The sequence below is a fragment of the Bidens hawaiensis genome, unplaced genomic scaffold (genome assembly GCF_021521415.1).
Source record: "Bidens hawaiensis isolate Kalapana, Puna unplaced genomic scaffold, B.hawaiensis_p1.1 tig00012634_1, whole genome shotgun sequence".
In the NCBI taxonomy this organism is placed as follows: Eukaryota; Viridiplantae; Streptophyta; class Magnoliopsida; order Asterales; family Asteraceae; genus Bidens; species Bidens hawaiensis.
The window spans coordinates 1-15,714 of record NW_027492040.1 but is presented as its reverse complement, the minus strand read 5'-3'; the positions used below and the strand labels follow the sequence as shown (position 1 = coordinate 15,714).

Genomic DNA, 15,714 nt, shown 5'->3' with positions numbered 1-15,714 from the left:
GACACACGTATACATGGCATCGCTCATTTTTGCCAACGTCCATACACGACAAGGGTTTTTCAAATAATGCCAACGTTTTTTTAGAACCCCGAAACACCTCTCGATATCCTTTCTCACGGACTCTTGCTTCTTCTTAAAATAATCTCTTTTTTCTTCGATAGGGTCTCGTCTTGACGATGATCGAGTACTCTGGATGTATCCCATCTCCCAAATAGTATCCGTGACGATAGAAGGTATCGTTGGCATAAAACAGTAGACCGGTATGCTACGGCTGATGTAATACTCTAACACGGGTGACGCATTGAGAGCGTTTATGTCGTTGTTGGACCCGACTGAGCCTAAGTAGGCTGACCAAATCCAGAGGTCGTGTGAACAAATGGCTTGAAGACTAACCGTTGGCACTCCATGGTCACCACGAGTGTATTGACCTTGCCATGCGGTTGGACAATTGGCCCACTCCCAATGCATGCAATCTATACTCCCGATCATGCCTGGAAAAGAATGTTTGCTTTCGTGTACATCATATATGCGAGTCAGGTCGTTTGAAGTAGGAATCCTCAGATAACGACGAGAGTATAATTGTATTATCCCTATACAAATAAATTATTAAACAATATTTATATTAAAACAATAGTTAATACAAACAATTTAAATATTATCGATGCAAAAATTCTCCAATGCATCTCTCGTTGTTTTCTCAGCCATCTTTAAATACTCGTCATTGATATCGGTCGTGTTGCCGTATGCGAGAATGCGTATAGCCGAAGTACACTTTTGGATGGCGAAGAATCCTAAATATCCTCTTGCATCGGGTTTCTGTTGAAAATTCTCATACTCCCGCTCCATATCTCCAACGATGCGCAAAAATAAACGCTTGGACATCCGAAAACGACGTCGAAAGATAGCGTCGTTAAATGTAGGTGTGTCGTCGAAGTAGTCCTTCATCAAACGAGCGTTCGCTTGCGTACGATCCCGAAGGATATATGACCGTCTACGTGGTGCCGTAGATGGAGCAGAGCCGGACACCATGTTATTGGCGACGGCCTGAACCGCGTTCGTGACCTCTAAATGCTCTTCCGCCACTTGTCGGTGAATCTGATGAATTCTTCGACTCTCGTTTATTAATTGATTCAAAATCTCGGCAGAGTTCGTGGAATCCGGGGAACTCATTGAGTTTGAAGAAGTATGAAAATAATAAAAATGATTGGTATTTTTATGTTTGTGTTTGTGTATGATAGGGTGAAAATGGTTAGATAAAGTTTGATATATATATATTAAGTTTTTAAATTATTTTTTTTTTATATTTAGCCGTTACCCAACGGCATTATTATTATATTATTATTTCTCCATCTCGCAGGCGATAAACTAATCCCGCCCCCGCCCAATTTCGCCCAGGGGGCGGTGTTCAACCAAAAAATCGCCCCAAATACGCCCTTTTTCTCGCCCACTATGTTTGGTCTTAGATGATTGTAACCATGTCATGCTACAACAATGGCATTTGAAGTTGGTAAATGATTACAATCATCCATTGTACACGTTTTGTGAACATTATAAGAGATAATTACAATTTGTGAGAAACTATTCAAACTATGTGTCTAGCTCTTAAAGTTTGTTTATTTATTTTGTATGTTATATTTATGGTATACAACGATTGGGGACGGATCATGCGAGAAGTAATATTATAACGAGAAGTGCGATAAGTAGATCTCAACCATAGATCTTATGTAATCAATGGTTTAAACTGAAAATGACATTTTTGTAAATACCAAGATACTGTTACAACATTTTTTATATAAAAAGGGTAAAATAGTCTAAGGGGGTGTTTGTTTTTTCTTCAAACATCTTCAAGGGAGCTTATGTCTGCAGGCGCGCAGACGTCTCCCTTGAAGACTGTTTGTTTTTTTTTTTTAAACAGATCTGAACACATCTTATTTCCTCTTCAAAAATAAGACAGGGATCTCATTCTTATAACATCTTCACAAAACCCTACTCCCTCTTCTCCTCCAACCAGGTACGCACACAACATCAGGCGCTCCTCCTCCGATCATTTTTCCGGTGACCGCCCTCTTCTCCTCCGGCCAGGTACCTCCCTCTTCTCCTCCGACCAGCCCCTCCCATGGTGTTGATTGAAAAACAAAACCCTAAACTAGGGGGGGTCGGGTTTAGGTATAATATTACAACAGTTTAAATTGAGAAATTCCTAGCGATCACGAAGATTGAACCATTGAATCATTCTCATATTTTGATAAAAGCTTCATATTTTGAAAATTGAGTGTCCTTCTGTGTTTAGAATATCTGCTAAAACCCACCGAATCCACAATTTCTTATCAATTGAATCACTCACTGGTCATCCACTTGCAGGTACTAAACTCTTATGTGATAACTTATAACCATGAGTGCTTAATATGATGATTGTTGATTAAATTTGTTATTATGGGGCTGAAAGAATATGTTTGCATTGTTTTTTAAGAAATGCATACCAAGTGCTCGATGAAATGCCTGTGTGAGACTTGCTTGATTATGTGGTTGAATTTGGTCAAAATAAAGTTACTAACTAATGCTTAACAAATAATTTAAAACACATATGATATCATTTATAAAGTTTATTCATTTTTGTTTAAACTTAATATATTTTTTGGGCTGTTATCTGAGTTATTTCTTTCAATTTCAATCTGGTTTTTGTTAAAAGTATATTTCAGTTTAAAGTGGTGGCAGGGTAATTTGGTACATTTAGTATCTTAGGTTGATGGCCGAGCACGATTCGGTTCGGTTATTAGACGATACCCAAACTGAAGTGGTGGCAGGGTAATTTGGTACATTTAGTATCTTAGGATGAGTCCATTTCTCATCATCTTAATAATATTTCAAGTTTTCGGGATCGGTACCGGTACCATCCCGGGCTCATCTCTAATTTTGGGTAGGTTTCGTGACATTTTAAGTTCTTTTGGGAGATAACTAAATTTAAGAATTGGTCTTTGTATTTTTTGTGCTAAACACACAATGAGTATTGAAGACAGAAAATTACTTGCTTATTAAACAGCCATGCAATCCTGCATTTTTCATTGACTTTGACATCCACTGAATTTAGTTATCTCCAATTAAACACACAATGATTAAAGTCAATGCTCATGACTTTAATCAAGTAAAACCTCTTCAGAATTGCAATCGTCCTTTGCCTTTATGTATATGTTTTGAGAATGTCTAAAGAGGTAGGTCCTCTACATATTTGTAATATACTAATATACTAGTTATCAGTTGTTATCATAGTATCATTCATATTGCCTTAAAGACCTTTTCTTGGTAACTTAATTAAGCATTAAAGCTTGAAACTTTAGTCGTCTTACCTGATGGTTTCCCTTTCATTCATATTTTGTGCTGTTTATTATATTTTCTATGTAACTTGAATAAATGACTTCTATCTTGTGAGATAAGTTTGACAGTTATGCAGACAGTATCAGCTTATAAAAACAAACAGTCTTATATTTTCAGCTTGCAGATCTTCAGACCACATCTTCAGTTGCAGACATGAAAACAGATGAAATCAGCTTGCAGACAGTTTATGTCTGCAAAAACAAACAGCACCTAATATGTGTAGGATTAAATAATAGAAACGTTTGTATCTTAATTAGTTTCCAGAACTTTTGCTTAATCATCTCTCTTCATTCCAACCGTCAGAATCGATTTCAAAGCAAAAAAAATCACAAAATCTCCAATTCTTATGAGATGATTCAGTTTGCTGGCATATAAGAAAGGCCCCTTCAACATAGTTTTTCTTCGAGTGATTTTCAATAGAACGTGGGCGTTTCCAATATTAGAGTTACAAAGGCTTCTCGAGAATCAAGGTTAGTCGGCTTCTTTCCATTTTTCTTTTCAATCAATCTTGAATGTTATCTTTGATTTCAAACTTCTGTACATACATTCATTATTTTTGTATGATGTTTTGAAGGCATGAAATTTTTGAAGTAATTTAGGGTTTTGTTAATTGGTTCACTTAATTTTATAGTGTAGCAGTATATTTGTTAGTAGATTTGTGAAGTACCTTACACAATGTTGTAGATGGTGGATTATATTATTATTATTATTATTATTATTATTATTATTATTATTATTATGCTTTTTTTGGGATGATTTATTCAATACAAGAAGTTTGTTATGGTGCATGGTTGATGGTTTTTGTCGATTATTATGTTTGATGGTAGCTTTATACAAACAATGTATACATTTGGTAATGTTGTTCTTTGTGTGTATGGTGGTTACTTGATGGCTTTATTTGTAGATATTAAATGATGTAATTTGTTATTTTTGCATCTTTAGAATGTTTGCGTATAGTTCTGTTGCGTTGGTGTTCCATTGAGAAAGAAAGGTACAAAAAACTTACTAACGAAACTATATGCTTTGGGTTAGTAATTAGATGTTTGGTTACTAAAGCAATTGTTTGGTGTAGGATTTAAATTCTGTATACTTGGCATATCGAATTGTGATGTGTAGGGATTATTTGTTAATTGTGTAGGCTGTGTAGGTTTTAATTTGATTATACATTATGGTTTGTGTAGGTTGTGAAAGGTATATCAAATTGTGTAAGTATTAAAATGAGCCCAAATTATGTTATGTGTAGGTTGTGAAAGGTATATATGCAAATTGTGTAAGTTGTGTAGGTATTAATTTGAGCCCAAATTATGTTATGTGTATGTTGTTTAGGAATATCCCTACACAACTGATAAAGTAATCTCAAAGTTTCTACGCTGTACATTATGAGTAATATGATGATCCGCGTATGTGGTATTATTTGCAAATTTGCAAATAATGTAGGCTGTGTAGGTATTAATATAAGTATACATTGTTTTATGTGTAGGTTGTGAAAGGCAGATATGCAAATTGTGTAAGTTGTGTAGGTATTAAATTGAACCCAAATTATGTTATGTGTAGGCTGTTTAGGAGTTAATTTTCATATGTAGGGATATTAATGGTTGTGTAGGGATATATTAGTTGCATATGTGTAGCCTGATTAAGCCTGATTAATTATCTAGTTAGCGTAATGATTTATATGTGTATGTGTAGGAATATCCCTACACAACCGTTTAATAATTTCAAAGTTCCTATATTGTACATTAGGAATAATATGATTATTGGTGTAGGTGGTATTATAAACAAGTGTAGAATGTGTAGGTTTACTTACATTTCAAATTTTGATTTAAGTACATGTCAAATTGGGTTAGCCTGACACCAAAGTTTGTTTTGTTCACTATCTGAATTTTATAAATAGTTAATGAATTAAATGTGAGTAATATCTATATTATAAAAATAAAAATGAGACTATTTTGTAGATTTTAAGTGTTGGATTAAAGTACATGCATATTTGTACTATTGTAATATGTGAAATGTAATATCTGTTAATTAGTATGATGATATGTAGGTATTTTATATATTTGTTTATAGTGTTTGGTAATGATATTTCTAATATAAAACTAATTACATTAGTGTTTAATGTTATTTTAAACTTTGGTTTGTTTTTATTGTAGAAACGGAATAACATAATTTTGACGCTCAGAGGTTATCCCGTAGAAGATGGAGGCTCGGCTTAGACATAAATGCTAAAGAATCATATATTTCGGAGCTTATCAATTCAAGATGATTGTTTTGTCGATAAAGGAGTAGGCACAAAATTACCAGTCTATTTATTGGTTTTAACCTGCTTATCGGGCGTCATGTTTTGTTTAAGATAAACACTATACTGTTTTATTAACTCATTTTGGTTCGTTTGTATGATTGGAAAAAAATTGAACTCATAAGTACTAGATAAGTTTTATTGTTTAATGATTTTGTTAAATTGTGTAAGATCAATGACAATACAAGTTCTTTATAGCTCTTTTATGAAACAAAAATAATTCAAACCTGGATTTGATCATATAACTACTATTGATGGTATAATGGCATTCGAAAATTAAAAGAAATCTGTAACAATAATAAAACAAATTCATTCTAATAATATCAATGACATTATTATAATGAATATTACAAATAATTAAACTCATATTATGATTCTTAAAATTGAAACTCTAAACAGAATTTAAATTTATATTTTGAAATTGAATCCCCTACCTGGTCTCGAGTTATTTGAAATTGAATATTGATGTTGATTTAGGTGGAGGAGACTATATCAATTTATATCATCTGGGTTTAGTCAATGTAATGAAAGATGAAATAATAAAATTAATGGATTGTAACTTAAGTGTGATTAATTAGTTACCAAAATAAATATATTGACAATTTACTAAAATACCCATGTATTTAAATAATACAAAAATAAAAAGAAAATTTATGATTGGTCCAATTCACTTCTCGCTATAAAAATCACTTCTGAAATGAACCTAAACCTACAACGATTATGTATCTAGATACTAAAAGTAAAATTTATTTATTACATATTACGTATATATCTTTTAGGATTTCAGTTATATACGTCTATATTAAGTTAAAGTCCTCGTTTACATACGCTAGGATCCTCCACGACTTTTCTTCACTTGTGTTTAATTATTCCGAGCCTATGTACAAAGTTTTGTATTGCCATATAAACACTTTGATGTATGTAAATCAATATGACACTATGTACATTTAAAGAAAATATCAAAACTAAAAAGCTCGGAACGAGCCGGGCTGCTTGCAAGCTACTCGAGTTTGGATCGATAAAAGGCTTGAAATGAGCCAAGCCTTTTCGAGCTCGAGTCGAGCCCGAGCCTCAAAGAAAGCTCGTTTAGGTTTTGAGCCCGAGCTTAAGTCTTGTATGAGAAGCTCGTTTAGGTTCGTCGAGCCTTAACAAGCCTTTTGTATTTTTTAAAGTTTTAACTCTTTTGAACTTCTATGTATTATTTTTACATTGCACAATCGACCTCGAGCCGAGCTTTAGCTTGTTTGACATACTACACGAGCTCAAGTCAAGCTTAGGCTCGTTAAAGGTTTTTTTTACAAAATATAAAAAAAATAAAAAACGTATATAAATGAATTAATAAATAATAAACGAGCCGAGCTCAAGCTGCAAAAGAAAAGAGCTCGAAACGAGGAAGTGATAGTAATGTTCATGTAATCCAATTTGTGCCTTGAGTTTTCTTCTATCTTATATCAGTGAAGTAACCATCTCAACATATTCTTACTTTTAATGTAATTTTCAGGAAGTCACAGGCATTTACACAAAACAACTTTGATTTCACTGAATATGAAAAACAGATTCCCTGTTTTCGCCAAGGTGATTAAAGCAAACCATGTTACTAAGAACTAAGATTTGTTACATTACAATATGTGATAAACTTACACAGGAGGTCAAGAGGACAGAACAAAAACTGAGAAGTTATCTAAAGATCCACGGATTGGAGAACCAGTATGTTTTTCAATTGCTTATTTAGAACTACTCTAAGGTATATTAATATCTGTTACAATATGTGATAATAACATTTAACCAGATTATCAAGTAAATTTCTCCGTCAATATATGGTTATGAAGATATAAATACTATGCAGTTGCTCTTGCCATGTTTGGAGGTCAAGAGAAAATTGTTGAAGGAAAACATATGTTGCGTGGAGACGCAAATGTGCTTTTATTTGGTGATCCTGGCAGTGCAAAATCTCAGCTCCTTAAGTGTTTTATTATGTAAAAAACATTTTATTGCATAGTCACATTAACAACAAAACTAACAATAGTTTTAACTTTATTGCAAACTTTGTTTTGAAGGTATGCGGAAAAGACCGGTCAAAGGGCGGTCTTACACAACCGAGAAAGGTGCTTCTGTCGTAGGTCTTGCGGCAACAGTGCCCCAAGGATCCGGTCACACGCAAGTGGACCCTTGAAGGTAGATATGCCTTCTTGTTGAATTTGACAAAATGGATGAGCAACATATATAGGTATTAATTAACTCATGCAGTATCTAATCTTTTTCATTGGTAGTTAACAAATAGTTAAATGTACTCTGATTACATTTTTGACATCAATAGGGTGAGTATTCATGAAGCAATGGAACAACAAAGCATGATCACCATATCTAAAGCTGAAATTGTAACTTCTCCTCAAGCTCGATGCTCAGTCATCGCTGCAGCTAATTTAATAGGAGGAAGGTAGGCTACGTATGCGAAAAATAATTTCAATATCTTACTGTTTTACATTGCATTTATTTATAATGAGCATGATACTTGGTAAATTCGTAAATGGTAACTTTCTGCAGATATAATTCTACAAAAAAACTTTTCACAACTTATATAATCTCTGTGTTGTGAAGGTTACAACTTATATATGCACACATTAATAACTTAATATTATTTAAGCTTCTTTTTCTTTTCATGTTTTTGTGTATGGTTGTGATTAGCATGAATGAAAACAGGTTTGATGTATAGGATGTGGTGGTCCGGTGGATCCCGTCATGGATGAGATGCTTGCAAAGTTTGCAACAGATAGTCATTTTAAGTCTATACCAAAAGGTAGTATTATACTATTATGAAACACATTCTTTTAAGGTTAAAAAGCTAAAAAAAAGTTAAAAAATTAAAAAAATGTGGTGCAATGCTATAAGAAGTATATGATATTCAAGAAGGATTCGAATGTGCTTGTGCTGCATCTATTGATATCAGCTGGTGAACAATGCAGCGTGTAGTTGATATGATCATAAATATAATTTAAGTTTAATATATTAAATAAGTTTATCTTTTATTTAGTTTTCTTATTTTATTATAATTAGGTTTTTTCCAATTATTATATCTTTGGTCTTCTTATATATTGTAAATTTGTAATCTTGTTTAACAAAAAGAATAAGAAAGAATTATTATTTTGGGTCTATTTTCTCTTCTTCTCTTGTGTTCTTGGAAGATTGACGGTTGTCTCGAATAAACCGTAACAGTAGTGAAGAGATATTTTCCACGTCTCGTGTTGATGTTACACGTGTTGATGTGAAGGCATGGAATAACCAATTTGAAGGTGTACGTTCTTTACAAGTAGGGAATTTAAAGGTGGCAACTTTGAGTTGGATGAAGAAAGAGGTGTGATAAGGTATCATCTTGTAAGATGATGAGTTAGTTAACCAAAGTGTTCCTTTAGATCTTTGTCCTTTTTGGCACTCGAAGAAACTGATGGTGTAGGCTTTGTTATTTAATTATTTTTGCTATTTTTACTAAATTAATTCATTAGGATGAACATTAAAATGATCACAATATAAGTAGAGATGACAATGAAACCCGAATTCTATGAGAAAACCTGACACAACTATGACAGGTAATACCCGACATATTAGGGTTTGAGATTAGTTTTAAAACTTTTTCTTGAGTTTAGGACTTGTAATATCCCGATGTACCCAACATAACTTTCTTTATATATTTATTTTGGGATGGACATTATTGTGTTTTGATACTTTCTCAAGAAGGTAGGTCACACATATACGCCAAGTTAAATGCATACACGGAAGCCTAGGCTGAATTAAGAAGAGAATTCTCTCTTAGTTTTGTCATAAAAACATGTTTTAATGTAAATGTAATCAAGGATTTAATTGTTTTCAAAAGATTAATCAAGTGTACACGTGTGTAACACGTGCATGGAGTTCCAATATCCGTGAGGCATATGGAATCAATGATTAGGATGTCTAAAGCTCATGTTCGAATGCACCTCAAGCAACACGTCAAGAAGATGTCGACATGGCTATTTGTGTCTTGCTGGACACCTTTATTTCAACTCAAAAGTTTGGAGTGCAAAAGCTCTTCAAAAGATATTATGAAACACCTTTTTTTCCACACATGTCATGTTTTAACTACAAAAGTTACATACTTTTGAAAAATGTGGTGCAGAGCTTTAACGAGTATGTGACATTTAGAAAAGATTTGAATGCGCTTGGGTTGCATCTACTTAGTCGGCTAGTGAATGATGTGGTGCTTAGCGAAGAGATATTTTCAGGGTCTCGCGTAGATGTTACACATGTTGATGTGAAGGTGAATAACTTGTCAAAGATACCAGTAAAAAAATATTGTGGTGGTGTTAGTTTGATGTTTACATATTTAATGTATGAATGGTTAAATACATACATGCATAAGACCATCCCTTATGGTGGGGGGGCTTTGAAGCCCCTCCACAGCACCACGTAAGCATCGGGGGCATCGAAGAATGTCCCGCTATGGTTTAATGCCCCAAGGGCGCCCATTTATATATATATTTATATATGTGTGTGTGTGTATGTATGTATGTGTATGAGAGGCGGGGGCGCACCTCCACACCCTTACCACGCCGGCCGTTCCAACGATGGGCATACACGGCGCTCCACCACCAAAGGCGCCCCTTGGTGGTGTTCTTGGGCGCTCGCCATCAAGGGCGGATGGTCTAATATACAAATGCATCCCTGTATTATGCAACATGTTTTCAATGTCATGTATCTTGGTGGTGTATGGTCAATTAGCCCATGATTTGTCTTTACTCTTTACCTGATTGCTGTATGTTACTTTCTTGTTATCTTATCCATATCTTTGTTTGTTTATGGATGCTATTAAGTATCTTGGGAAGCACAATCATGTGTCTCCTAGGAGTTGGACTCCTATGGTTCAAGTTGATATTTGGATCTTGAATCCATTGAATTCCTAGACGATTTTCCAACTTGCATTGATTTAGTGAAATGTTGAGGTGTGATGCTTTACATATTTTATGATTTTACAATTGCATCAAAAGTTCAAAACTAAATTTAAGTAGTTATAAATTGGTTTATTTGGGTTGTAAGCTATGAATAAAAAAAGTATTTGTTAAAAACGGGAAATTGGTTGAAAGTCGAATGTGTATTTGTATTGCACACAATCTCCTAAATTGTTATTAAAATCGATATAGTTTTCTAATAATAGTGTTTTCGTAACCAAAATTAACGCATTATTTGTTCCCGATGAACATCCTGGCATCCCGCTGGTAAAATGGTATGTTCCAACCAAATAAAAATATATGTGCGAGTCAACCCAATCATACATGTTTCATTTTAAACCATACTAAAAATGACCCGCTTCATTATTATGCATGCTGTAATTGAAATATTCAAGAGTAATAGTAATAATTGTAAAGAATATTTTACATATGAATTCATTATTTTTATGTGAAAAATGGGATAGTAGATGAATCCTCACGTGCTTAAATCTCCTAACAAGAATGGGTTGCATTGCATAAATGCAAGAATCATAGCAACATTTATGCTCTGTGATAATGATAATTGCATGTTCTTCATAGTAAAAAGTGTTATGGTATTTTCCAGGCTTATGTTTACGTGTCATAAAAAGAGTCTGTAACAAATACTTCATGATATGTAGTCACCAAAGCAAGCATTTCCATGTGTTGCCACAGGGATTTCGAAGGTGACGGCTGGAAATTTGTTTTAGCTTGGCGGTAAATGAGCCAACCTTTTCCAAGTAAAGCGTTGAAATGTTGTGTTCTAGCTCGGCTTGTAAAAATCTCGAGTTGGTTCGTGGCTTGTCGAGCCAGCTCGTTTATTCTTTGAAATTAATTTTATTATTTTACCCATAATCCCATATTGACATATATAAGAAAAAAAAGGAAAATTAGATTTTAATAATCCCAACTTAATACAGTTGGCCGATAATAATCCCAACTTTAAAAATAGCTGTCACAAGTACCAACTTTTACACTATTTGTTTTCATTGGACCCCCGTTAAGAAAATTTAACGATGTTAAGTTTTTTCCAAATTTCAAATTGATATTCAGGACTTTTGCTCGGAATGAGGATACGAGTCGATTGATGTAAAACTTATCTCCAAACGACGCTTTAAACAGCTTGATTTTTGTTAATTAAAAGTTTAAACACCAGAATTAAAGCATCTTTTAGTCGTTTGGACCACTGTTTGAAGGTAAATTTTACATCAATCGACTCGGATTCTCATTCCGAGCAAAAGCTCTAAAATAACAGTTTGAAATTTGGAAAAAACTTAACGTCGTTAAGTTTTTTAACGGTTGTCCAATGAAAACATATAGTGTGAAAGTTGGGACCGGTGACAGCTATTTTAAAGTTGGAATTATTATAGGCCAACTGCATTAAGTTGAGATTAATAAAATCCAATTCGTAAAAAAAAATGTATACTGTTAACACACACATCATGCATAATTAATAAATTATAAATCTTTTAAGTATATTAAAATTTGGGCTTTAATTTAAATGTGTCAACAAGCAAGTCAACAAACCTAGCCAGTTAGTCTCGAGCGGGTTACGAAACAAAACCTTTTTAGACTGGCATAACAGGAATGAAAATATTTAAATGTTTGTCTTACTAAAATAATAAAAAGAAATTAAAAAACAAGAAGACATATGGGGATAATCCACATAAAAAGTTAAAAAAGGAAAGAGACTTGACTGGAGATACCCAGACAAACGGGGAATGGGCAATATCATGTTATGTGGGTCGGATGCGTGAATCTTGGAATGAACAAAAGCTTGCTTTTGGCCACCATAAGTTAATGGGGTTATGTATATATTTAAGATTTTTAACTTCCCATAAACATCAAATTACCTATTTTAACTTTTTTATTTTACCTCACTTTAAGAAAATTTTAATTCTCATTTACCTTTCTTTATTTTATGTAAAACATATTATTAAATTATTGTGGTTGCGTGTATAAAGGATTTTAAAACACATTAACATTTCAATCAAGTTGCATTTAACGCCATTTAACCCATAAAAAAATGGTATGTCACCCGTTAACCTTGTCAACTCCTCTAGACCTAATATAAATTAAGCTTTTAGTTTTTAGTGATGTGGGTGTATTATGCTGTCAAATTAAATGTAAATTCCTTTTTTAGTTATATTTCCTTTTTAGTGAGATTTGCTAATGGTATTGTTAAATCAAATCTCAACCCGAATAGATAATAACCAAAGTAATACGATCTTGTGATCGTGGTCATTATTTCTTGTTTTGTCTTCTTTCGAGTAGATGTGACTTTTTTTGATGTCGATTTGTTTATTTGGGGTGTTACCCATACAATTCCCTCTAGCCGGTAAATTAGAACTTTGATTCTGATTGGCAGACTCTTCGGCATTACTGTGATGTTTCTTCCATCATTGTAGATATCTTTTTGCAGCCCTTAGTTGATTTGATTCTTTTGTTTTCCAACCTGACTCGATGTTTTTGTCATCGCTCTGGAGTACGATTTATCATTTTATATGGTTATGATTGTTGCCCCTCATATTTACCTTTTCTTTAATCTCATCGTCTTCTTATTTTCTCCTTCACACGTTTTTCTTATTTACAATTTATCTTCTTTTCTTCCATAAGCAATTATCAAGGTTAGTGATTTTTCTTACGTTCTTCACTAAGGCTAAGAGGTATACACCCCTCAACATCATTCTCCTCGTTCGTTATATTTGCGACACGTTAACTTTCCCCTTCATTCAACCTCACCCTTAAAACATGGGTATACACCAAATGGTTGGTTAATTTGTATATATTTAAGTTTGTTTATTATTTAATTTTAGATGTTTATTGTACGAACTTTGGTACTTCATACACGTGTATTATATTTCAGGTCACATGTATTTAAAGCAGTGTTTTTGGACCTGCACGAGCACGGAATGAAGACCCGGATGTCCAACACGCAAAATGATGCATGAGATCATTTGCTGATGTTGAAGACTCCCATCGCGGTACGAGATGGGAGAGGTTGAAGACCCATCGCGTATCGCAATGGGATTAAAATATCAAGTCAGTTGACCTTCGTCCATCGTGATACGCGGTGGACCCCAAAGGACCCCATCACGTACTGCGATGGGTGGGAAAGACGGGAATGTTAGGGTTTTGGTTAAAATACGTCTTTGACGACCCTATTCGTATCTAACACATTCCAGACAGTTTCTAGAGCAAATAAATGTTAATTCCATCATACTGATTCGTCCCGAGATCATATACATGTTTCATATCACTAGAATTGAAGATCCCGTGATGTTGAGGCTCGACTAATTCCTTCGAATCATACCCGGGATGTAAAGTTTATATTATTTTCAGTCTTCTCATGTACTAAGAACATACACTTTGTAATTATTGTTAATTAATCTATGAGTATTGATGTTTAGTATTCTTGTGCATTCAGTCAGTCTAGATTTACGTTGATCAGAACGATTAGTTTGCCGGTTTCTATAATAACTGCTCATAGGATTGTTTTGATTAGTTGAATACAAAGAAGCATTCAATTTCCCTTAGTTGAGTCATACTGGCAGGGACCATTTGATAACCAGTGCCGTGTGTTAGCGATTGTTGATGCCTAAAGTTTACCTCGTTAATCAATCAGTGTTAATAAATGATAGTTAATCTGTTAGGTTGCATAAGATTAGTGTTTGTTTGCATACTTGAACACCGGGTGTGATTTGCTTTTGTTAATTGCTTGAATTTGTTAAATTGCTTAATCAATATTAAAACCAAACTATTTGCTTGTATGATCAGCACTGCAATTCATTACTTCATAATATTAGAAATTGGTTACACGTTACACTGACCACATACTCCTCGTGGTTCGACACCCTACTTGCCCTAGCTTGCTTAGGTGATTAGGAACTTGATTTAATTGTTTTTGACTAGATAGCTGATGACCGTCGTTTGAGTCATGCAAAACCTAAATAACCTAAGTAGATAGGGTAAATAAGGTATCGTATCCACCGGGAGTATGTGGTCAATGTAATCGTGTAACAGATTTCTAATATTATGAAGTAACAGATTTTAGTGATGATCACACAAGCAAATAAGATTGAGTTTTAATACCGATTAAACACTTTAACAAATTCAAGTAATTAACAAAGTGTAACATCCCGAAATTTCTAAAATAATATCATTTTATATTAATTATTTTTGGTGAGAAAATTTACTCGGGTTAGCGGAGAAATAATTAAATGAAGTAGGAGTTAATACGAGTCGGGCTTGTGTTGGTTTAGGTAATATGGGTAATGGACTTGGGTTAAAATGAAAGGAAGATAGACCATGGGCTCACGCCCATGACCATCATATAAATACCTCCATTATGCCCAAATCCCTTCATTTACACATATCCATACACCACCAAAACACACCCTTAGCTCTCTCTCATCCTACTCTATATCTCTCTAGCCGAAACCAAGAGGAAGAAGAAGGAGAATCGGTTTTCAACCCGAGGTAAGATTAGTATGTTGTTGTATGAACCCAAACCCGTTAGGTTTAGTAACAAAACGACGAGCCGACACCGTTAATCGTTAGAGCCACGATATCCGGGTGGATTCGGGAATAAACCGAACCTAAGATGAGCTTAGGGGGTCACCCTTAATCAGATCTGGATCGAACGGGACGAAAAACGGTGAAAACGGTGCTGGAATGCGTTTTTCCGGCGAAGGCGGCGCAGGAGTTGGCTGGTACGAGGATAAGGTAAATGTCAGAGAATGTTCTGACATTCTCTGACCTAAACCTAATTCGTTAGTGGAAGGGAGACGAACTAGCCTTAGTTCGTTATGCCAGTTCGCTAGGGGAAGATAACGAATTAGCATTAATTCGTTGTGTCAATTCGTTAAGTCAAGGATGACGAATGAACCCCCAGTTCGTTAAGGGTTCAGTTCGTTAAAGGACCAGTTCGTTAACAAGGTCCAATATGGAAGATGACGAACTAGATTAACGAGTCGGCTAGGAAGGATAAACGAATCAGAATGTGATCTGGATAGCGAACTAGAGTGTAATCTGATAACGAATTACACTTAA

The 15,714-nt window shown here is 34.2% G+C and overlaps 1 pseudogene; it reads left to right on the top strand.

Annotated features, from left to right (window-relative positions):
- Nucleotides 1-1,491: 1,491 nt before the first annotated feature.
- Nucleotides 1,492-8,462, top strand: LOC143541667 (DNA replication licensing factor MCM2-like; annotated as a pseudogene).
- The last annotated feature ends 7,252 nt before the right edge of the window (nt 8,463-15,714 follow it).